The 24944-nt window shown below is 39.9% G+C and overlaps 1 protein-coding gene and 1 long non-coding RNA gene across 9 annotated transcripts in view; one reads left to right on the plus strand and one right to left on the minus strand.

Annotated features, from left to right (window-relative positions):
* Positions 1 to 24944, minus strand: part of LOC118442821 (uncharacterized) — a 404525-nt gene that overhangs the window by 141450 nt on the left and 238131 nt on the right. The window lies entirely within an intron of this gene.
* The window catches only part of LOC118442789 (CUGBP Elav-like family member 1-A), a 269901-nt gene that overhangs the window by 5821 nt on the left and 239136 nt on the right, over positions 1 to 24944 (plus strand). The gene's annotated exons all lie outside the window — the stretch shown is intronic.

A 24944-nucleotide genomic window follows, 5' to 3' on the forward strand; every position in this document is an offset into this window, starting at 1 on the left:
TAACCTAAAATTAGAGATACCTCAATGACTTAAATAAAAAAAAAGTTCTCTTTCGTGTGAACATCGTTCGTCGTTGTGAAGCACCGAACGTAAATCGAAGAGAATAACGTGTCTGTCTCTTATACGTTCTTTCGCGTAGTGATCATCATTGACATACCGCGTCCTCGAACACCTGCGTGTGACCACGTAAAAGAAAACGTTTCTACCTTTGTGCTCGCCTTTTCCGACATTTCTCACTCGGCGTGTCGACGATGTACCAATGCTCGATAACAGTTCTCTTTTGTTCCTTTGCATAATATCTATTAATGGCGACTTTGCTAATATATAGCGCACGTCGTCTCTCTTTCAATGACGGTCAACTGTTTATATTGACATCGCCGTTAGCCTTCTTAACGTATGATTACGTTCTCCTAGTCATCGTCGTCGTCATCTTTATCATCTTTTGCATTTCCGAACGTCGATTTTTAGATGCTTTTCTTTCCGTCATTCGTTTGCTTTATCATGAAAAATAACGATACATCGATCGTGTATTCGACAACCGTTGTCAATTTGGCATAAATCCATTTGTAACTATCAGTAGAAAATACGATATATCGTATAAACGCATGACGTATACGAAGGATTATCCGTAAAGGACGTAATTCGCTTCGTTGCATAAAAGTATTTTTTTTTCGATTCTCTCCCTTCGTCTCTCTCCCTTTTTCTCGCTTCGACAGATCGTTTATTGTTAGTTTCTTACAGCCAAATCCTTGACTCACATTTCTATTTTGTTCACGCGAAAAATTGTCTAAGGGTCGAGTCTCGATCCTTTGTTTCTACTGGCACGTAGCTTTATGGCGACACGTGACGCTTGTGCAAAAGTAAGAGAACGAGAACGAGAGCGAGAGTGAAATAGAAAGAGAAAAATAGAGATGAGAACAACGGGATGTGCAGAAAAGTAGAAACGAGACAACGATAGAAAACGTCGCACTATAATCGCTATATTTTCTTCTTATTTTTTCGATATGTCAAAACGAAACTAAAAGTGACACGACGATTAAAGGACAAGCATCGAATTGTCTTCTCAAAGTTATTTTTTTTCTTGTGCGAAATAAAAGAATTATGCAATTTACAAAATTTCATTTCTATTGTTTCTCGCATTTCGATTAATTAAACAAAAACAATTGTTGAAAAATTACCGAGACGATAAAAAAAAAAGCGCGTAGCCTAGAAAAAGCGTATATCTATGCGTTTGAATTTATTACGAATTAAGTCAAATGGAAGAGAATATATACATACGCAAATAAATGAAATTTTCCTTTCGACGTGCATGCAACTTTAATTTATTTCTGTCCTATGCATATTATTCGTATTTCGCATTACCTATTTCGAAAATGTTTACGGTAGATTATCTAAACTAAATTTCTGATACGAAAACAAAGCGCTATAAATGGTTAATTTTGCAAGTGAGATTATTCACATATTTCACATTTAATATTGAATTAATAAAAACCAATAAACGTCGTCAATATTACTTCTCTCGGTCAACATAGAAGATCTCGTAACATTAATGATATCGTTTTAAGACTAAAAACGAAATAAAATGAAAATTCGTATATACATATCTTAAAGCGAAAAATCAATAGACTAAATCATTTTATATTTTGGACAAATTAATGCGACCATCGATGCGTCAAATTTATCCGATCAACTCGAATATAATTATATATAAACTGATTATGTAACGATTTCGTATTACTTTATCGGAATAAGCAGATTAATCATCGCGGAAAGAAAAACTCGTCGATCGGACGATTTGCGTTGTTATCGTTTATAATTCTTCGTGCTTATGTACAAAAATTCTTTCGTTTCTGCATCATAGGGTGTGAATTGGTGTTAGATAAGCGGAATGACGGTCAGATATAATCTCTCTTTCGTTATCGTTATTTTCTTTTCTCGGAAATCTAAATAAATTTTAAAGAAAATATTCGTGGGCAAAATCGTCTTCCGTGCTCGTGGGTATTTCATCTTGACTTCAATCTCCTTCAAGGAGGATTTTAAAGAGTAAATAATCGTAGATTGATGAAAACTACATTAAAAAATCTAACATTACTCAAAAATGTGTGTGTGTGTATATATGCGATATATATATATATATATATACATACATATATGAATTACGTAAGATGGTCTTCTTTGTTTGGTCTGTTTTCTTGGACAATAAAGAATCACGTGTTGGTGATCGATGTGGAATTATGTCGAACAAAAGAAAGAGAAAGGGCCAACCGTTCAACGACTGGTAGAAAAGAAGAAAGGGAGTGTAAAAGGAGACGGAAGCAGAGGGAAAAGAAGGAAAAAAGGAAGAGAGAGAGAGAGAGACAGAAACACTATGGAGAAGAAAGAAGGGAAGTTACATCCGGCTAGGCGAGCTTGTGCCAAGCAATTCTGCGTAACGGCATCGATAATGCTCGACATTGCGACTCGCTTCGGAAATTGAAATTTCGTAGTCGTTCTCGTCTTCCCTTCGTCTTTGCCCCGTCGTCGAATGCTCGTCGACGGTTGGGGAAGGATCGGAACAGAACGGAAGGCTGGAACACGAAGGGAGACATTGAAGGGTTTCCTATCTAACTCGGTAAATTAGACGAGGAGACTTAACGATCCTGCGACCGGGAAATGATTTACCACGGGAGAAGAGAAAAGAAAAAGAAGAAGCTATAGAGAAGATTTTCTCTCCTGGTAAAAATTGTTATTTTTTTTTCTTTCTCTTTCTATCTATCTGTCTCTCTCTCTCTCTCTCTCTCTCTCTCTCTCTCTCTCTCTTTTTCTCTCTTTCTTTCATTTCCCTATATATTGGAGAATCTTTGGAATGATCGAAACAAAAATAATCCGATATTAAATATCGTGGATTAGTTTCGATAGCAATGATATACGATCCACGAAAAGAAAACTTACGATCGCTTAAAAAAAGAAAGTAAGAAAGAAAATAAATGTAAATTTGCAGAATGTAAAACGGTGGACGGAGATTGGATATTGCGGAGAGCAAAAGAGCTGAATGATTCATAGTCGACGAAAGGACAGTGTGTACGGATACAGAAACGCACGCACGTCTGTCTGGCCTAATTCCAAGTTCCCCACAAGCCGCCTTCGCCGTCGCCATCGTATTCGTCAAAGTTTTCTAAGGAAAGCTTGCTTAACCGCGATCAAGTTGGAGAGTGCGCACATCACCGGAAAGTTTACGAAAGTCACGGAAAAGCGAAAAACTCGAAAAATTATTTACGTTACATTTAATTTCTTTTACTCCTCTTTATATCCTTTCTTTAACAATAGAATTAAATTTATTCCTTCGTCTTAAATAAAGGATTTCTTACTCCAATCGCAGTGTAATTATACTTTCTTACGATTAACTAAAGTAATACATAACCACAATTTAGTAGAGCTTTCTGGATCGACGTTAACTGACAAAACCGGTCGTACTAGTTGAAAGCTTGTTTAGAACAATGACGTATGGTGGTACATTGGTAATAGCCAGAGTTGTATGCGGAGAATAATCGGTTATGTAATTACTTTTGCTTCGTAATAGTCGAATCGATTTGTACGTCCTCTTTGCTCTCCCACTCTCCTCTCTCTCTCTCTCTCTCTCTCTCTTCTTTTTTCTCCTCGTTTAAAAGAGGGATAATCGAAGAATTCGCGGTATATCAAGAACGTAATAACCATTTCGAAACGAAAGTGGCTTACACACCAGCGTTTACCGTGTCGTGGAATCTCATTTTCCTGCTTCGATTGGCTTTTTCATTGTTCCTAAATTAATCGCAAAATTTCGCAGAGAGCGAGAGTGAGAGAAAAACCTCGCTTTACGAGACAGCCAATCTACTCTTCTGACCATTGATCATATCGCACATTGAATTTCGTTGCGATCTAACTGCAGCCGCAGTTGTTTCAATGCGGGAAAGAACGAACTCGTCTGCATTAGTACGGTTTTAATCACAGTTCTACCACAAATATGCGTTGTTGCGCCGACGAAATTATTTTTTGTCGATTTTATTAACGAAAGGAACGTTGATATGTCTCGGAATTTTGTGTATTTTGTGACTTTTTGTTATTACTTGGTAAGTATATTATCGATAATTATTTCAATGACTGATTAAATTACGTTCGACGATCAAAAAAGGAAAAATATTTTTGTTTCTTCTTCGTTAATTTTCGCTGTCGCAAAATTGAAAAAAAAAAGAAGAAGAAAAATGCTCGGTCAAACAATTTTTTAAGCCGGAACTAAAGTAAATACAAAAAAAGGAACAAAGAATTCCAAAATAATATGGTAGTTTTTTTTTAATTAACTTTCAATTTACGCGGCCTTCGTATTATTATCATATCATCTATCGCTGATTAAACATCTTCCATCATGGTCCATTATTATCTCATCCGCCGACAATTATCTCTACGAAGCGCTCAAACGACGCCACTTACAACATAGCTAACGTTATGCGAACAGCTTGTTCGTTAACCGATAGCTTCGCTGATTTTTTATTAAAATTTCCTCGAGAATAGCTACTTAATTGGTAACATTATTTATCTATACTTTTACTATTATATTTAATATTACTATAATATTACTATATTATGTAAACGTTAAAATATAAGTAGAGAATCGAAACGATTGAAGCGACGAAGATTCAAAGGATTGAAATAAAAAATGTGAAAAACGAATAGTTTCCGATCGAGGGAGAAACGATCCTTCTTGACGAAAGGTGGGAAATGCGTAGGGGACGTTGAAAAACGCAACGATGCCTATTGCGACGAGAAACGATGTGGCTTGTGGTTTAGCTGCGCACGAAATCCACGAGCGATGTCTGGCTATGCACGCGAGGAAAACCACTTCACTTCCCTCGCAAAAGTGCTTACGTTGCCCTAACGGAGAATGCCCGTGGAAAAGATTGCGGACCGTCGAGGTTTCGGGTTTCGCCCTTCTTCATTCTTTTTTTTCTGCCTTTCTCTCTCTCTCTCTCTCTCTCTCTCTCTCTCTCTCTTCTTTACCTCTCATTCCTCGTAAAACCGAATTGGTGGGGTCCCCTTTGCTCGCCGTGCGAAAAACTCTCCTCGGAAATATCGTATCGCGTTCGAAGAAGAAAGAAGTTCGATTTGTTACTTATGATATTTCTATTCGATCCTCTTCTACGCTTTTGAAATCGCTCGAGTTTTCTCTTACCGTATACGAGTAATATATACCGCACTTATCGAAACGAGAAACACTTTGGCCATTTCTTTCTTTCCATTAACTTTCACATTTGTATATATTATACTGTCTATAACAACATCGTTGTCTTTCGCAAATCTATAAGGAAAGAGTAAGAATAACTTTCGTGCATTTATCGAATCGATGAAATCTTCTTCCATTTGGTTCTCCTTTGGAATATTAACGCGTCGCGTGTCTCGCGTCCAGTATACATGACTCATTTGCCTTCGACCATATGCGTGTTGTGGCCCCTGACAACAGAATCGATTGGTTCCATCGTGTATTTCTGATTGCTCATCAACTTGTATCATTGTTAGCGATCTGCAACGTCATGGGTTTGCTCCGGTGTCCCTACGAAGTCATTGCTTTCAGTTGATTCAAGATCTTACGTATTTTATAAGATCGATATTTTACTTTGTTTATAGGCAAATGTTTATTATTATTATTATTTTTATCTTAATTTAGACGGCTTTAAAACAATATTGTTTTTGTCTATAAATTGTATAAAATCATTTTAAACAATATAAGACAAAAATATCTCTCTTAAATCGAATATCCATTATGCATTCGCACAATCTCCAAGTGGTAACGTCGATTTTCAAATATGTATGAAAACGCTACGTATGCAAGTGCACTTTCATAGATTTTTCATAGGTTTTGCTGATACAAGACAACAGGACCATTCGCAAATGTGAGTCTCGACGATGTAGTTCTTCTTGCGTCTAGAAATGTAGCTTTAAATTTTCGACGGTTCTCGTTTCCTCGTGTGACATGCCGTTTAAACGCTGCTATGCATTCCTTTGCTATGTGAAGTTATTAAGCGTGAACATCGTTCTTGAAAAAGAAAAAAAGAAAAAATAAATAAATGAAAACCTGAACTATTTTTTACGCTTTTGTAATATACCATATTAATTAAGGGACCAGGCGAAAGTCCACTTTGCTCGTGATTTTTCCTATATTTCAACGTATGCATAGTACATTCTTATAAATTAATTAATATGGTATCAACGCGATACAGTTTGCTTTTTAGGAAAAAAAAAAAAAAAAAAAAAAAAAAAACTTTGATAGCGTTACGTTTTCGTATCGGAAATTTATTTTTTCTTCAACTATACCGAGATAATCTAGAATTAGAATTATTTAGGATTAGTTCATTTCGAGGACTATTTCGAAAATATACTTTTGTTTTATAATTTGCGGAAGCGTCGACATAAATGCCGTAGAGTAGAAAAATAAATTCCCATTTTCGTCGGAATATTGACTTTTCATCTAATTACACGCGTTGTCCCAGGGAGATTGCACAGAACGAAGTTTCGGTCTGTTGGGGAAAAAAAGAAGATTATTTCGTTCCATTTACAACGGTGAATCGAATCGGAAAGATATTTCGGTTTTGGCTGAGCTACTCTCTCGTTCGCATTCACGAATGTATTTTTCGTGGGTTCAACTCTGCCTTTAGCGTTATAGAAATGTCTACACCATACGGTTTTTACGAAACGCTGTTGGAAGGATAACATTTCTAGGTTTATTATTCGAAACGATGGAGTATTATGGTGCAGTATTATCCTATGCTCAAGATGATCTTATCGAGTTAGTCGAGAAAAAAAATTATTAAATATTTGGAGAATATCGAGCGTCTATTTGTTTCATCGACTATTTTCCACCTATTCCAATTTAAAAGATATTCCAAATACTACGAGTGAAAGAAAAAGATTGTATTTCGAACGTTTGTCCATCGATATAAAAATTGTTGAATCGACGTGTACGTTGTATTACGCGATGAAACGAAAGATAACATTGTGATTTTTTCATGAGATTTTCTTATAACACACTTCCATTTGAATAGCAGATGCGTAATCAAAAATATGGAAGCTCGTGCATTATCTATTCTCAGTGGTAATATCACGCGCATCGATATCCGTAACGTTTAACGAAGCACGATGAGCTGTGTCACCGCGGAAGGATCCCCGTTTTCTGTGCAAATACGTCCGTAAATATTAACTTTAAACGGGCTCGCATACGTGTTGTTTCATGGGTGTGTGCCCGTACGACATGGACGTACATATGCACGATAATTTCAACTGAATCGACGTGTAATTTCTACCGCGGCTCTGAATACACAGTGAGCATCGCTTCTATAGTATATGTACACTAAATACATACGTACGTATCTACCTACAGCAATTCTCTCTCTTTCTCTATCCCCTTTTTCTCCTTTCCTCCTTTTTCCTCATACATCCTACAAACGGAGTATATTCCCTCGCGCATACTCTGCGACGGAAGTAAAGAGCGAATAGAGGGAGAGAGAGAGGGAAGGGGGAGGAAGGGACACCTTTTTGCTTCGTCACGCTGGCAGAAAAGTCGAGCACGACGAAGCAATTAGTCGTTGGTAATACGAATATAACGTAACCGCGGCTTTAATCGTGTTCTCTCTCTCTCTCTCTCTCTCTCTCTCTCTCTCTCTCTCTCTCCGTTTCTTTGTGTTTTTCTCTCAATCTCTTTGTCTTTCTCATCGCTTCCTTTTCTAAATGTCTATGGATTACAAAGTGGAGTGAGACTCGACGAAAATAATGACTCGGAGTAAACGTAGTTTTGTTCGTACGTATACGCAGATGAGAAAAGAGATAGATTCTAATAATATAAATAACATTTATATTAATAAACTGTAATTATAGCCGAGAAAATTGGATCGTTGAATAAGACGTAGTATGGTTGTTAGTTAATACTACGAGAAAGGATACTCTCAAAATTGCGATAAATAAATAGTGTTAGTGTAATATTAAAAAGATAAGAGATACAAACGAGAGAGTAGCGAATCGAAACCCGCTTCAACTTTCTTCACATCGACAGATATACAGCATCTGAATCCGAGAGATCACTCAGTAAGTAGAGCGGAATGAGTCTATGCCATGAATATCTCTCTCTCTCTCCCCTCTTTCTTTCTGCCTCCATCGACGAGCCCTTATTCAACAGATGCTTCTATCCACTTGGTACACCGATGCACTTGTGCGCACGCGTATACATAATAGTCTTTCCCTTACTCTCTCTCTCTCTCTCTCTCTCTCTCTCTCTCTCTCTCTCTCTCTCTCTCTCTCTCTCTCTCTCTTCACTCTATCTAGCGTGGCTAATCCCTAAGCGTGTAACGAATATACGTAAGCTTGGCTCGTTATAGCTAACAAGCAACAACGATATGAGGTCGTATTTCGTTTCGGGCCATCCTCTCTTATTTTCTTCGAATAGGGAATATGTCATTATACGTGAAAATAGAGGTCGAATCCATTTTCTGTCTTTAATGTATACATCTTTTTTTTTCCAAAAGCGATCAGACATACGATGAACGTGATTTGGTTAGTAGCATTGATCGATCGAATAAAATGTAAGAAATTAATACATATTTAATAATGTGCAATTTAAGAAAGTTGCAATCAACGCGTATTCGTTTATATGTCAATGGCTTTTTCCTTTTTATCGAACGAATCGAAGTAGCGATAATTAGAATGACGGTATATAACGAAAGGCAACGTTTCAAGCTCCATTTTGTCTTTCTCTCGCCTTTTCATCCACAAGGTAAACACTGACTCGTTTTACAACGAGCAAGCACGAAAGGACAACGTCAATATATAGGAACAAAACATCTCTTCATGACGTCACACATTGAGTTGCTCGTAGCCGACTGTTCATAGCTGGGGTATCCACGACCCAGGTACCCTTATAATGGTACGTACGCATCGTGTACGAGGAGGGAAGTAGAGCACATTCAGTATTATCCACCACGTGGTAATAAAATACTCTTCCACGTTCCCCTTTCAATACGAGTATAACGTGAGAGGTACAAGCAGATACTCGTTCCATTTTGATTGAAACAAAAATATTTTCTTTACACGTTGTATACATTTTACTCGCGTACATTCGACTTTGAAATGTTTCCACGCTAACGCGTGCCAGCCTCTGATACGTAAACGTTGTTTCCGTGACTTATATTTTCTTTTTTTCCTTTACCTGAAGGGAGAGGGGGAAGAGATAATAGAAGTCTATATAAAAAGAAGCCGAATTGGATATCTTATAAAGTTGGATGTTTTTGTTAAAAAAAAAAAAAAAAAAAAAAAAAAAAAAAAAAAAAAAAAAAAAATAAAAAAAGAAAAGGAAGAAAGGAATCGTTTCATCATTGGCCGAGGTAAAATCTCAAACGTATTCGTTAGGAGGCTCTTCTTTTGTATCTTGCGTAATATTATAATAGAAAATAACGAAGAGGAAGCCGTGCAAGCGTCCGTCCGAGCTCTTTCGTTCGTTCGATAATTACTTTTACATCGGTCGACGGACGTAAATTAATTGAACTTGTTTTTCCTTAATTAATTTTCGATCGGCCAGAGCGAACTTTCCGCTGGGATCAGAATTGCAATTTCGAGTTGGGCCGCTTTCCGATCACGGATGGAGTTTCTGGTGCATGCATGAGACGGATTCTCGTAAACAGGTGCCAGCCACTCTATCAGTACGTGTAGTACCTAACGTCGATAATTATTGGCAGGTCAGTGGAGCCGAAGTCCGTCCGCGAAAGTTCGTTATAACGCAGTGCCCTTGCATCCTTCCCGTAGGCGCTTCCCGTTCGTGCTGATATACGAGCGGATGTTGTCTACGACGATGCCAACCCTCGGATAACGTCCATCCACCGTACGTTAATTACCCTCTCTTTCCACGCGCAACGCGTTTGCCTTTTAGTCGCTACGTCGAACTTTTCAGAGTTGTGTACGTACGGTGATAATGGTACGATACGATAAACAATAATAATAGAATATACGGGGAAATCCCTTTCGTTGTTTAAACTTCACCGACTCACCAATCTTATACACATAAAATGTGATACTTCAGTGATCATTTGATCTATCGTACCTAATAAACGTACGAATATGTACGAAGTTCGGAAGAATTATATAAAATCAACGTGATGCTTTTGCTAGAATTTTATTTCACGTCAAATCGATATGTCCGGTGCGTTATACCATTTTTCTTTCCCCCTCCTCCCTCCCCAATATATTTATCTTATTACTTACACACATACCTACCGCATACGTCGAGTTTTATAACTTTTATTTTAATTTCGTTCTTCATCTCACATTTCTATCGAGTTTCGAAATTGTTTCTCGCGAGGATGTTTTTTTGTTCTCGAGAGGGGAAGGGAGGACCTTGGTAAAATGACCGCGATCATCGAATTTCCTCGGTTCGTTAGAAGAAGACGGAAGGGCAGAAGAGAGGTAACGTCGAGACAGTCGATATCGGTTTCATTCGAGAGATACGGAAGAGGAGGAGTCGAGAGAGCGAGCACGAGGGTTGAAAGGGGTGTGTGTGTGTGTATGTGTGTGTGTGGCCTGCGGTGTGGTGGATAGAAGGGAGGTCGAGGGGTAGGGGCAGGGGGAAGAGGCGGAACCGGCACGGGACGTTAAATTACACGCTCAACGGCAAATGCACGCTCGCTCTGCACCCGGTTGCCCGTCGTTTATCCCACGTACCACCACCAACGCCGTATATTACGTCCGCACGGCGTATTAACCGGCCGCTACCGTACACCTGTTTACTTTCAACGCGTCGTATTATTTCTATTAGCGCGAGAACGTATCTGCGAACGAGCGAAAGAGAAAACGAACGAAGCTAGCTCGGCTAGTGCGAGATTATCGGAGCATCTTCTCGGTGGCTCGAGGAATAAGTCTTAATATGGGAGGATGGTTGCTAGCCGCTTATCGGTTAAAGCAAACCGAGTCTTTTATACCGAAGATAAACCTTAAAGGTCCTTTTTAGTATCGGCTCTATCTGCTGAAGATAAAGTATCCCCGACGAAAAGAAGATTCATTGCTTTTTCTTTCCTTGTCAGTTGCGTTCCTTGTTATTTCTTATATGATATTTTACGTAGTAACCTGGTTTAAATATCATCGTAATTTTCGTCGAAATAATTATTGGTTCCACGATAATCTTTCATTTTTCGCGAGTTTCTTGAAAATTCGTTGAATAAAAATTGGAAAAGTTTCTTCTTTTCTTCTCGTACTTTTTTGTCATTTCCGCGAAGGTTTCTCTCGTTGGACGTGCGCAAAAAACTCAGGTACTACGTTCTTATCGTGGTCCATGAGATTCGCCGACTTTGACTCTTTTCGTTCGCATTTTGGATAAATTCGCGAATGGTCCAGTTTATCTTGGCTAACGTCGATTTTCTAGGTAGTTGCTTTCTAGGACACGAAAAAGGCTCTTCTCGTCATTACAATTTTCGGGGCAAACAGACGGAAATGCGCACGGTTCGTTATGAGATCCTTCGTCGGATGGAAGTTTCTTTCCACGTGAATTAAGAATTGCGACAAGGTTATGATTGCTCGTCAAAGAATATATAAAAATCTACGTTTTGTCAATTATTCGATTTGAATTAAAAGTTCTATTTACGATATAATCCGTTCATTTTTATAAAAGTCTTTATGAGGGCAAAGTGTATCCATCGAAGAAAATGATCCAAGGAAATTGCAGTATCGTCTATCTTTACGTGCCCAACGACTAACATAGCCTAGGGAGTTTGAAGAGGTGCGATCGAACGGCCTTCTCGCTTTAATCGTTCGTTCGGTCCTTGAACTTATTCGACACGCCTTGTGTGCACACCTGTGCGATCGTCTCGGCAATTAGCCGACGAACGAAATAGCGAGAGAAAACGTCGTCGTTGATGTGCGTCGTAAATTCGATCATGAATTACATCCTTTAGAGATATAAAAGCATCGCGGTAAAGAATAAATTCTTGATATCGTAGACTTTCCGACCGATAGGTACTTTTTACTTTGTTATTTGAAATAATCGATTTACACGTCTTATTCCATCGAGTTTCAACATATTCGACAGATAGGATCGAATAATCGTTGGGAAACTTTGCGAAAAAGGAATGGAAATAAGAAATCATAGTCGACGTTTATCCGACGCTCGATTAGCCTGTCTAATGATAGTCACGATCGTGCCAAGTCGATGCGCGAAAAGTACGACGCGACAATGGCGGATGACTAGCCCGTCTCTTAATCCACTTAAGCCGCTTAATTCGTGGGAGCGTAGTTACGTGAAATATTTACCCGTAGCGTAGATACATACATACATATACTCTGCCTCGCTCACTGCTCCAGTGCACAGGTGTGCGCGTGCGAGTACGAACGTACAACGTACGTGGAAGTCCGCCACCCCCGTAGCCAAACTCTCTCTCTCTCTCTCTCTCTCTCTCTCTCTCTCTCTCTCTCTCTCTCTCTTTCTCTCTCTCTCTCTCTCTCTCTCTCTCCCCGAGCAACTCCACAACCACTAGCAACCTCGTCGCGACGCGTAGAGACGGAGGGAAACCTTAGCCAAGAGTTACTAACTCCGTCGGAGCGATATAACGAACACATGTTCCAACGCGGGTCTACATAATCCGCGACAAGCTATATAAAGATGTACGCGAGCTTGCGTGTGTACGTGCGCGCGCGTATGGCAACTAACCATTACAACTATCGACTTCGACGTTGCACGATTCTCTTTCTCTCTTCTTCCCCGTCCACAAGAATTGCGGAGAGTGCTAGCTATGAATCAAGAAATTACGGGAACTTGATAATAAATACATTGTTTTTCTTCCCTCATAGTCGTTACGTTTATCTGTTTTAATCCTCGCTCCTATATGTTTTCATTTTCCATTCGTTTCTCGTACGTTGGGATTATTGTTTCGAAGAGAAAGAGAATTTGAAAAGACGCGATCGAATGAAAATATGTGTTTATATGTATATATATATATATATGTAGATTTTTTCAGAGAAAATAAATTCTTAACTATAGATCAGTGAAACTGAGTTAGTTACGAGTTTGATATCGTATGCCCTGCGCCAAGGATTGGTAGAGAAATTTATTTACATAATCGGCTCTTCGGGTCGACGAACTTCGGACGAACTTTATATTGAGGACGTTCGCTTTAAACGGAAGTAGAATGGCGTACGATTTTTATACCTTTCCTGGTCCTTGCATTATTTCTCCAAGTTAGGAGCTCGTTCGGGAGACGTTTCCTTTTGAATCGCGTGACCGGAGAGGTCGACGTTCTCGAATAGTGCTTCTTCCGATGCCGAAGAGTCGATAAGGGCGGCAAAAAAATTTTTCTTTCGTTCTCCATGTTCGACCTACTTAACGAAACGTTAGTCTTTCGAGTCCGATTAAAAATAAATATCAGAGGGGAACGAAAGGTATCAATGATAGATCGCGACCCCTTGTTATTGCTGACGATCTCTCGTGAATTACGAGACTAGAATGTCATAGTAAAAATGTCTTTTAGAAATTAAGATGTTTACGATCGTTTCTTCCGAATTTGATATTATAGGCATAACACGTTTGTTTTTATCGCGTCGCCGTTTGAAATGTTGACTATCACGAGAACGCTTATAAAAAAAGTTCCTCCTTTCCATTAGACGATACACGCGCAAAAGGTGTCGGACGATCGAAAGCGAAGAAGAGTGTTTTCGAGCGAGTTACGTGCGTGAACGGTGATATGTCCGGTGTATGTGTTAGTGCATATACATGTGTCCATTTGTGTAACTTCGTATAGAGACAGGTATGCGAGCACTTGCGCGCGTGGTAGTCGCATGGGAGAACGAAAGTGCACACGCACGAACGGAGGCGATCGCACGTGACACGCAGCCTGATGTCAGATACACGCTATGCACGAGCGATTTCGCGCACGTACGAACATCTGTCGCAAGAATCGAGTTTCGATCGGGCCTAATAGCTCCGACTCGTTAACGAAATTGTTTGTGCTTCGTGATGCTCCTGCTAAACAAACTCGCGATCTTGCGATTCCACAATTTGCCATCCTTCTATTTTTCCCTTTTATTCGATTATCCAGATAATTCGAACGTTCAGACAAGTTCATCCAATCGAAGAAAAGTTACAGAGTGGATGCTGGATTGAATTGTAGGATCGAACGTTTCTAAATTTCAATAAGTTCATTTTTCCACGCTAACGCGTCACTTTCGTCGTCACTTATCGTTGAATTTCGATAGTACTCTCCGAGATATGTAAAATGTACAAAAGGTGTTCCTTGTGAATGGTGATATACGTAACGTTTAACATTGCGATAAATTACGAATGCACGCATATGGCGATATCGCGAACGTTCCCTCGACAAAAGAATATTTGTCGAAGTAAAATTCGTGTTTCGCGTCAAAAGCGATTTTTATAAGTGTCGGTTTCGTATTTGCGAGTACAAAGCCTTCCACCCTCTTTTTCTCTTCGTACTTTCTCTATCCTTGGTTCTCCGACGTTGCAGCTGAACCGAACGGTAAAACGAACGGAGATAGCTTTTTGTATCGTATCGTATTTCGGTAGGATGCCTTTGTAGCGAACGAATGAACGATTGGCGTGACTTTCGAAATACGTCGGACTTATCGATTTTTATTTAGTCTAGGCTCAGACCGAGTTAAAAAACAAAGAAAGAAGAAAAACGATTGATAGATCGGCACGCAACGAGAATTGGAAACGAAGCTCGATTCACGGAAGTAACGTTATGAAAGTTTTTAAACGAAAAATAACCTGTGAATAAATACTTTATATATTGTACAGTTTAACAATTGCGTTTCAAGGAGTAACGCAGGTACAAAGATTGTTTGCAAGTCGATTAATGTAAAGTTTTAACTAACTCGTAATAATAGTTTGTCGGAACGATACCGTCTAATCTAGGCTTCATATAGAAATACTTGTCTACGAAAGCTTCGTAATGTCGTGTATCACAGAAGAGACCAACTAATATTACTTGAATACAAGTTTTCGAGAATTTCGAACAGTTCTCGTTCGATCCGAAGTTTTGACGCGGGACTAACGAAATATTTGATACGTATTTTGGTAAACGATTAGTTAGCTCTTTGACAATTTTTCTCCTCGAATTTCATCGATTTCTCGTTATGCAATCACAAGATTTAGCAAGACGATCGTTAAGAAGGAAGCCTTTAAAGCTGTCAGTAGGTCGAAGGTTTGCAGTAGATGGAAACTAGAAAGTTTGCTTTTACGGAAGAGGACTGGTATAGTAATCGATAGATCGGTAGGTTTCTTCGGAAGAGGATCGTTTTACTCGCTAGTGATAATACGCGAACAACGCCAATACCGACGCCAACGTCGACGCAGAAGCCCGGTCACCGGTAGTCGCTTCATCGTACATGCACGAGACACGATATGAATTGCAAATGGCGGAACGTCGTGGCAGGGGGTGGAGTCGAGTTATATGTAATATCGTCGCGAGCGATGATCCAGTTTCCGAATGAGTATCATGCTGAACCGAATATCTCATACGTCATTTACGGATTGCTTCGAATAATGTCGTTCCTGGCAACGAGCTTCGTTACGAGTTGAAGTAAAAAGGTGGAGAGGATGTAATAATTCTTCGTAGAAGAATTTCAACGTCGTGCATTTCGATGAACCTCGAGTATAGGTTCACAAGGGATAGATAAAGACAAAGAAAAGAAATCGACGAGAACGAGCATAGTACGATGAAAGAAAGAACGACGAGAGGGAAAAGAGAAATATCGGTAGCGAACATTCCCGATAATCACAATTTTTTTTACGATCGATGTTTTCGAATGAAACGACGAATAGTCGAAGAGAAGATCCTCAAGGGGTATTCGCTAGCGGATCGAAGTATCGGCGTAATATTTGCGGTTCGAGAGGAAAATTTTGTCCTTTTCTTTCTTTTTTCTCGGATGGCGCTCGGCACTCCTCGACTCTACTGTAACGCACGGCCGCCAAAATACCAAAGTACAAACGTCGTGGATCGTGAATTCTCCCGCGGCATTTCGGTGGCCCAGCTTCGTTTCCTTTCTGCGTCTCGTCTTACTTTTATTCTCCGTTCCCATTCCGACACAACCATTTCCGCGGCGTTTTACTGGCTACGTCTCGAAAAAGCTCTAGAGAGGACGAAGCACGAAGGAACCGACCGCGAAGAGAAGACCACCGAGGCTACGTTACCGTGGCCTTTTCTCCGAACATCAAAACCTCGAATTTATGGCGGCCACCTTAATGTTCGCTCGAGGAAACCTCGTTTAGATCCGCATTGTACTTCTAAGAGGTTCGTTCTCCTTTCTCGCTCCAAAAGAAAATAATCGTGCTCGTTTTTTGGCTCTTTCTCGACTTTTTAAGAAAGAAATTCTCTATCTTTATCAATCTCTTTATCCTTTTTTCCTTTTTGAACTTAACAAAATTCAAGATCGCGCATCGCTCTTCGTTTCACGCGAGACAGAAATTTACGCAAAAATTCTCGCAAAAAAGCAGAACTCGGTTCTCGTGAGATTCGATTTACAGGGGTCGTATTTCGCGAAGACGTCACGTCGTCGTTAAAACTTTTACCAGACGGATTACATCGCGGTCCGATACGCTTCGCCGTTCGATGGAACGTGCCACGATCTTGAAGTAGAATTAAAAGGTCCCGCTTGAAGCCGAGGAAGGAGAACTCGAGCACGTTCGAGTACACTCGAGAAACGTACGATAAGTAGAAGTGGGTCGCATGAGCAGACGAGAGGAAGCAACGAGGAGAAAAAGAAAGAGAGAGAGAGAGAGAAAGAGAGAAAGGGGTGGAGTAGCAGTCAAGGAAAAAGGGCACGCGGGCTAGTAAAACCTCGAGTGTTCAGCTCGCTCTCTCTCTCTCTCTCTCTCTCTCTCTGTCTATGTTTTCTATTATTACGTAATCTTAACGTGTAAAAGTCGAGACGAATTTATTTGCACGAGGGCAGCCACCAGCAATGGTAGCTACAATACCTCACCGGCGCTATCGTTGCGTTTTCTTGTCTTCCACAACGCAGGGTTCTTGGCAAACAAAAACAAAAAAGGGAGGAACAAGAGGAAAGGTTTTGAACACGGATAGCGTCATCACGGTTGGTATACGCTTTTCGCAGGGCTCCGTCCAAAATTAAATAGCAAACCTTAAATCCTCGCGTATTCTCGAGAAACGTTTTATTTCCTTCCTACTCGACGAAGAAAAGCATAGAAGAAGGAGCATAAAGAGGAGTAACAAAAAATGCGCTCGCGCATACAAGCGCACTTTCTCTCTCTTCTCCCCTTTCACTCTTTCTTTCTCTGTCTATTTTTCTCGCGGTGTGTGGCAGCGACGGGAGCGGCTTTCGTGCAAAGCCGTGTCATTTTAATTAGTGCCTCAAAGTAAAGCGTTTACCAGTTCCTGTAGCCGAGTCTACGTGAGAAAGGAGAGATAGAGACGGTGAGAAGCTTTTCGCGGAGTGGAATAACAGACCGAAGTAATTACTTCCGGCTACAAAGGCTCGAACTTCGAACAAAGATGTTGTGGAAGAGTAAGAGAGAGAGAGAGAGAGAGAGAGAGACAGAGAGAGAGAGAGAGAGAGAGAGAGAGAGAGAGAGAGAGAGAGAGAGAGAGAAAGGAATTACGTTGGATTGAAGCAACTCATACCACACGACCCGATCATTCTTTCAATTTATATTTTGGCGGTGACGGCGATGCCATGTTCACGTATACCTTTCTCCAGTCTTTCATTCAAGGAAAACCAGAATTCGTTAACGGACAGCAAAATATTTCATCGCTTATACGAGAATTTTGATTTCAGCTTTGGAAAATCAAAAGAGTTATTATTTATATATTTTGTATATAATTTGTATAAAAGTATATATTTTGCGATGAATCGATAGTACTAAAAACTTGTATCATATACTTTTTTTCAGGGCGATTTAGGTTTAGGAATACCGATGATGACATTATCTCTTGAAAGTATCATCTTGAAAGAAATATTGAGAATTTTATCAAAAGAGACGCTGTGATGTATTAAAAAATAAATAAATTTCGTTGGAAAGATTAAAATTTCACTATTTCTTTATTTATATATATAGGTATCTCATGAAAGCAAATTGTTCGATGCTAGAGAGACGCGTCTTTATTAATCATAATCCGACAAAATAACTTATGTGCAACGTCGGTCGATGGGAATATTACGCGCAAAAACTAACCGTGACTTATTAACATTAAACCGGAACGTGTGATGAATTAAAAATGAGTCTCGTCGTACACACACGTATGCGCATACGACAGTGAACGTATACATTAATCTCCATTCATCTCGGTTCACGTTGTGGTCGGCGACCGACCGATATTTAATATTCCTACGATGACCTTGTCATCTCTTCGAGCGAGTATCCGTTTATCGTTCATTCTCGCTCGACTAGCCGACCGGTTTCAGAAACACGTGAAAGCTTAAGCTCGCGAACAAGCTATGTAATATGTTTACCGTGTCTCAAGGTAAGCATAAAATCGAGTAAGAACGCCGTTAAAAGGCCGAGGGTAAGAAGAGGCCATCGAGGAAGTTGTCGAGGCCGCTTAGATCAGCCGTAAAATCGGACACCTTCGGAAAGACGAATCTTTGGTGTCCTCTTACGGTCGACGAATCTACCCTCTTCTTCTGTTCGTTATCTCTTTCTCTTTATCCTCCCTCACCTCTTCCCTTGCTTTTTGTATTCGAAATAAATCATCCGATACCGAGGGTTCCATTGGATTATGCGTTACGACGACTTTATGATCCCGTGTATTAAACGCAAAATTGAATTCACGATTCACCGAGAAGGGCCAGTCTCTGATCGAATAAGCCGCGTTTGGCGAATGACACGGAAACATTTAAGTAGCGTGTGCCAAATGATCGATCGTGTGGCCGAACTATTGGTTGGATACCGCAAGGATATAGGTTTCTAATTTTTCCTTTCTCCACTTTTTTTTTTTTAGACGAATTTCTCGTACCGAATACGTATCATTTTATTATCGGAAATAATCATTTATTGACAATTTTTATTGACTCGAAGAAATATCAAAGACGTACGAGAGAGAAAAGATTGATTGAATTATATAAAAAGGAAAAAAAAAGTCAAAAAGAAAATTAAATAAATCAGAAGAAAGGTTATTATTTCTACGTGCGAATTTCAGAGTTTCATAACAGTTACAATAAAAATAAAATTAATAAAAATATCGGAAAGAAAATAGCAAGTTCGTGCTCAATAGAAATTAGAAACCTGATTGGAAGAAGAGTCAATTAAGGTTGGATGAGCGACACGAATGGTATGAGATGAGAAGAAGGAAAAAAGCATGGCATGGTTTGCCGTTGAAAACGAAACGTCGAGCGTGGAAGTGATAAATAACGTCGGCGGGTCGGAGTCGATCGGCGAGCAGCAGGCAAAGCGCAAACATAAACTATCAATGGCGTGAAAGGGTGTCGAAAAGGGGGTGGGTGAGGGCGTAACTGGGTGCACGAGCGCGCACCTTATCTCGACCGTATGGCCGGATTGTATGGCTACGTATAGATTATAACTGAACGCCATAGCTCTCGACATCGATGACGGACGCCTACGCCCCTTGCCATTTCCGTCCTCTCTATTCCCCCTTTTCTCTCTCTCTCTCTCTCTCTCTCTCTCTCTCTCTCTCTCCATCAACGCATTTATTTTGAAAAATATCGACCATTCCCCCATTTCACGTGGCAACGTTTATAATCAAACTGTCAAAATGATAGAATTGAAACAAATCTTAATACTGTGTACGCAATGTACAAATTTTATATTAATTTTTCTGGACTTTGTTATTGTTTCATCACATTTCAAATATTTCTTTGTCGTTTAATTTTAATTTTTCAGGATTTCATGATTGGTCTTGGTATTCATCGAATGGAACAAAAAATGTAAATTGTGCGACGTATCGAAATGAACTTGCTCTCAAATTATTATTATAACGAAACGTGCTTGGTCGTCGAGATTAGAGTAACTTCGAATAGAGAACATCGAGGAGTACGTTCGCTTCTTTGGATACTGAAATAGTCGTATAGTTTAGTCGTGTAAAGCTGGCTCAGAGGTTAGAGCGGTATTCGCACTTGGAACCGCAGACAGTTGGCGCATGAGGTCGAAGAAGACGCGTAGGAAAGGATATATCTGCGATGGGTTGGAACTAAAGAAAGAGAGAAAGAGAGAGAGAGAGCGAGAACGAGAGAGGGAGAGAGAGAGAGAGAGAGATATTCTGATCTGGAGAAGGTGGAAAGCACAGTAGATTGGTATGAAGTTAGCTGGTTAACTCGACGAAACAACGGTAGCAAGTTAGCACGAGAAGTTGGCGTCAGTTGGCACCAACGATGGGGTGCAATGAAGATGGTGGTGGTGATGTCGAGAGAGAGTGGTGGTGGGACGGAATGAGAAGGAGACTAGCATAGACCAGTGCCTCTATTTCATTGTTTCATAATTGAAGCATTTGCGGTTTCATCCTTGTGCATGTATTTGTCAGAATAGTCGTAGTATCAGAACGTGTGTTCATCTATCGAACGAGGAATCGTTTCGTTACGAAATCGGAAATCTTTAAACTTGGAGACGGTATTTGTTTTTATCTCGTCGTAATAGTGTTACAGATTTTGCATAAGATTTTGATATGATGCACGTGAGTATACACAACGCGCATACGCGTAGAACTGCATGTTACTCGATTTACATAGATCGACATCGACATCGACATCGACATCGACCGACTCGAAAAGGTAAACGGTGAAGGAATAAAATCGGATTTAATGGAATTCACCGATGGATTCGGCCGCGGGAACGTCCGAAGTGCAGAATTAGTTTCTAGAGAAGCGCATTGGGAAGACTCGATTTATGTAAATCGGTTTAACATCCTCGGTCGTCCGTATATTTCGCATTATCGCAATTCCTGCTTCGGCGATGATCGATGCGTTGGTCCATTGTGTTGGACCGTTCGATTAAAATATCCTAGTATATTTATCTACCTTCTATTCGAGCCTTTCTCTTTCTCGGTAGCTTACTCTACTACACGCACACATACACACACACACACACACACACACTCGCGATTCGTTTCGTCGTTTTATCGAACGGCAATTCATTCCTGGCGATCTATCATCGCGTCACGAATAGGGGACCAGGGGAAGAGAGGGCCCATCGACGATCAACGCCTCTCTCGAGCAGCCGAGCGCGAAACGACGAATACTCGGCGAGTTTCCATATCGGGTTTCGAGCTAATGTTGATTAACTTACACCCTCTCACCCTCCATTAACCTCGGCTCGACCGTTTCTGGCCTCTGACAGTCGTTTAATTACGCTTATCGGCCACCGTCGAACGATACACTTTTTTTTTCCCCCCAAAACTATCCAGCAGCCGCCACTTTACGTCTCTACGTTACGTGACGAATTTACGCACGCGAAATAGAGGAATAGAGAAAGAGAGAAATAGATGGCAGAGGTAACGCAAATTTTTCGAGATCGATGCGGTCAAATTTCGCGGTAGTTGTCGCAAGAGCGATCATTTCAACGGGAGAGACAAAAAGTGTGGATTTAACGGAAAATAAAGCGTGATGCTTTTTAATCGGCGCCTACGACGTGCCGTTGTTCGCGGTTTGCCATGAGTTTTTCACAAAAATAGATCGTTCTCTCGAGCGATTGGAAACGAACGCGAGATATTTGACGAGAATTGTAAATTAATTTTCCGTTTTGTCTTTCTTTTTGATACATCCTAACAACTAGAGTCCTCTATCGTATCGTGTAACGTGCAAGATAAAAAGAACGATGACGCTCGGTTCTGTATCGTTATCATTCTTGGTTGAGTTTTACGTATCGCATTGCAATGTTCCAGATCAATCGGTTCAACATAAACATGCCTTCAGGCAATCGAATGTATCTACTCGGCAATGAATCAAAAGCCAATGTGTAAAAAAGAGACAGACAGAGGAGAAATAGTAGGAACGGCATGAAAATGTTACAAATTCGAACGAATGTTTAAACGCACGAACCTGGGAAATGTATTGCTCCGAAAGGTCATGTTTTATCTCAATAAAATCCCGAAATAGGCAACATTGAATTTAATTTCGCTCAATAAAAATTTCGTTATCTACGAATGGGATGTTTCCCGTTGCAGTGCAGTAAAAGTATTTTTACGTTACGTTATTATATAATTCGAGTGTAATTTATTATTTATTAGATCATTTCGCGCACGTTCGTGTTATTTAAAATAATTTATCATAGAGGGAAAACAAGAGGGAAGAAAGAGAGAGAGGAGGATGCGTCCAATGGGTATGTATATGTACCTCTATGCATGTATACGAAACTCCGGAAGAAAGTAGGATTAGAGGGGAGATTTGGCTTCAGCTTCGAACGATGTCAGACTCGTATCAGGATGGACGAACGGATCGTTGTCCTAATCGAGTGTTGGTGGTAGTAGACGACGACGACGACAACGAGTATAAAGACGAAGCCAACAAATCTTTCAAGCAATTATTCGACGAACCGTATCTAACCAAGGTACGGTAACCGCATCGGCCAGCCGTTAACGTATAATCCTAAACCATCCTCGATAGTCGAGCAAGCGTGCACCATGCTAAACCGTACACCGGCTGTACAACCATGGAAGGGACGCATTAGTGAATTAGCGTTTCCTGCCGTTGCAATCACGGTAATGCGTTCGTACGGTACGCGGGACACGCTTTCTCTCTCTCTCCCTCCCTCTCTCTCTCTCTCTCTCTCTCTCTCTCTCTCTCCCCCTCCCTCCCTTCCTTTCTCTCTGTCTACCTCTCTCCCTTCGTACTTACCGAGAACGTGTTGTTACTTTACCGTATAACTAAACGATTAATAATTGCCGACTTTAATCAATACAGTGCTCATGTTCGATCGATGTCTTTCAAATTTTATGATTTTTTCATTTCTTTTTTATCCTCCCCCCCTCATTTACATAATTGACTTTAGGCGATCTATTTTTCGCTTTCAATTCATCATACAACTGTGAAAACATGTTTACGGGTTACACATGCATATCTACATACGTACAATGATTGAGTTTTATGCGAGCCTTGAAAGCCATATTCGCAAAAATTTTATCGACAGCTCGTACGGTACGACTTTTTATATTTGCGAGAACAACTCGACTGTATGAGACAAGGAAAACTCGGTCGGCATATCAATAACTTATATCCATTCACCTCGCATGAATAGGACGCATGAAATTATTCCCGATACGATGATTTCTCTGTTCCGCATTGAATTTCTCGATTCCAATAGTCCTCGCGAAAAACAAGCACAGCTATTTTCTAACTCATGAGAGATCATCGAACACTCTCGCAGCGACTATTGAAATTGAAGTGTGTTTAAAGCGGAACTACGAGATATCGAGCCGATTGCTCTTTGACGGCCTGACTCCAAGTTCAACGATAAAATAAAAGAAAAGAGCCTAGAATCTATTTTATTTATGATCTTTCGTTATTATTACGATTAACCAAGAAATTGGAGAACGTGAACATCGACGTTTCATAAAATTTCTTCCACATATTATTTCGATTTCCGTGAAAAGATAAAAGACGTACGTAACATAATAGTTTTTCGAATCTCTTTCGAATTATCAGGATCTTTTTTGAAAATCACGTTCGTCGTACGAAACGAAAATACAGGCGAAAAACTTTATTTGGAGCATTAGCGTTAAAGGAAAGAGCTCTCCTTTCCGGTTTCTCGGCCTCTTCGGAGGAAAAATCTTTGGTAGTCTCGTTAAAACTTCTCCAAGAGTTGGTACTGGAACGCTCTGCTACTCAAAGAAGATCGCATCCCTATTCGCCGACCTCTCTCCCTTACCCTCTACGTTTCTCGGTTATATGTAAGACGCGGTGGTCCGCGAGCTGGTAACTTGCAGCTATGCTTTCTCTGTACGTGACAAGTGCACCGAGACTGCTTTAGCTTCTCCTATTTCGTGAAATACGTGAGCTCGAGTAAGTACACACAGAACGCGCTAACGTAAACTTACATACATATGTTAAGTATATATAGTGGATATAGTGGGTCACAGATAAGTTCAAATATTTTTTGACGAATGACTTTTATGATATTTACAAGATGTTGCACGTAAGATAATATCTTAAAAGTGTATATGCTTATTTTTTTTTTATAAAAATCCATTAGACATGACTGCCGAGTATATTTATTATATATCGTTTATAGATGCTACGACGAAATTATTTCTTTTTCTTTATAAATACTTGACATGTTTCACACAGAACATTATCTCAATTTGAAAAGAAGCACTTTGTTCAGCCTAGAAAGTTCCATTTTTTTTTTTTTTGTTGTACGAGTGCATCGTTGGCAAACTTAGCTTCTTCGAATTTTACTATAGTCGAGTTACGATACAAAAGTGAAAAACGTAAAAAGAAGTTCTCACGCATCACGCAAAGTGCGAGAAATTTTTGTAGCTTCGCCCAAAACAAAATCGTTCCGACTACTCCTTTTTATTTTGGCCGAGATTGAAACAAAACTTGACTGGTCGAACTTATTCTTTGTAATTTGTGATAAACAAAAGTGACGGAGAGAGCGAATCGTTATTGTTAAGGAAAAAAAAAAAAAAAAAAAAAAAAAGAAAAAAAAAGTAACTTTGCCGAAACTTTGGAAAAATGAAAAATGTTTGGGATATCATCGAAGAAATAGATTCTCCTCTGTTACCAATAGGGTGGTAGGTAGGTAGATTCCCAAACGGGCTTTGAATAAATTTCCTACTATTTCATCAAACAAGGTTCGTGTCATTTCGGCCGTGCTGTACTGATTTATTGCTGGAAATGCCACTAAGAAATGGCTTTTTGGGCGTCTCCCTGGGGATTCTCAGAAAAAGGGACTAGAAAAGATTACCAAATAAAGGAGATAGTCCCTTGAATGAAATGTTAGGGTTGCGGTTTCAATGTATTTAGATAATAATAACGATATTTGATCA

This window comes from Vespa mandarinia, chromosome 22 (genome assembly GCF_050613455.1).
Source record: "Vespa mandarinia isolate Hongniang chromosome 22, ASM5061345v1, whole genome shotgun sequence".
NCBI lineage: Eukaryota > Metazoa > Arthropoda > Insecta > Hymenoptera > Vespidae > Vespa > Vespa mandarinia.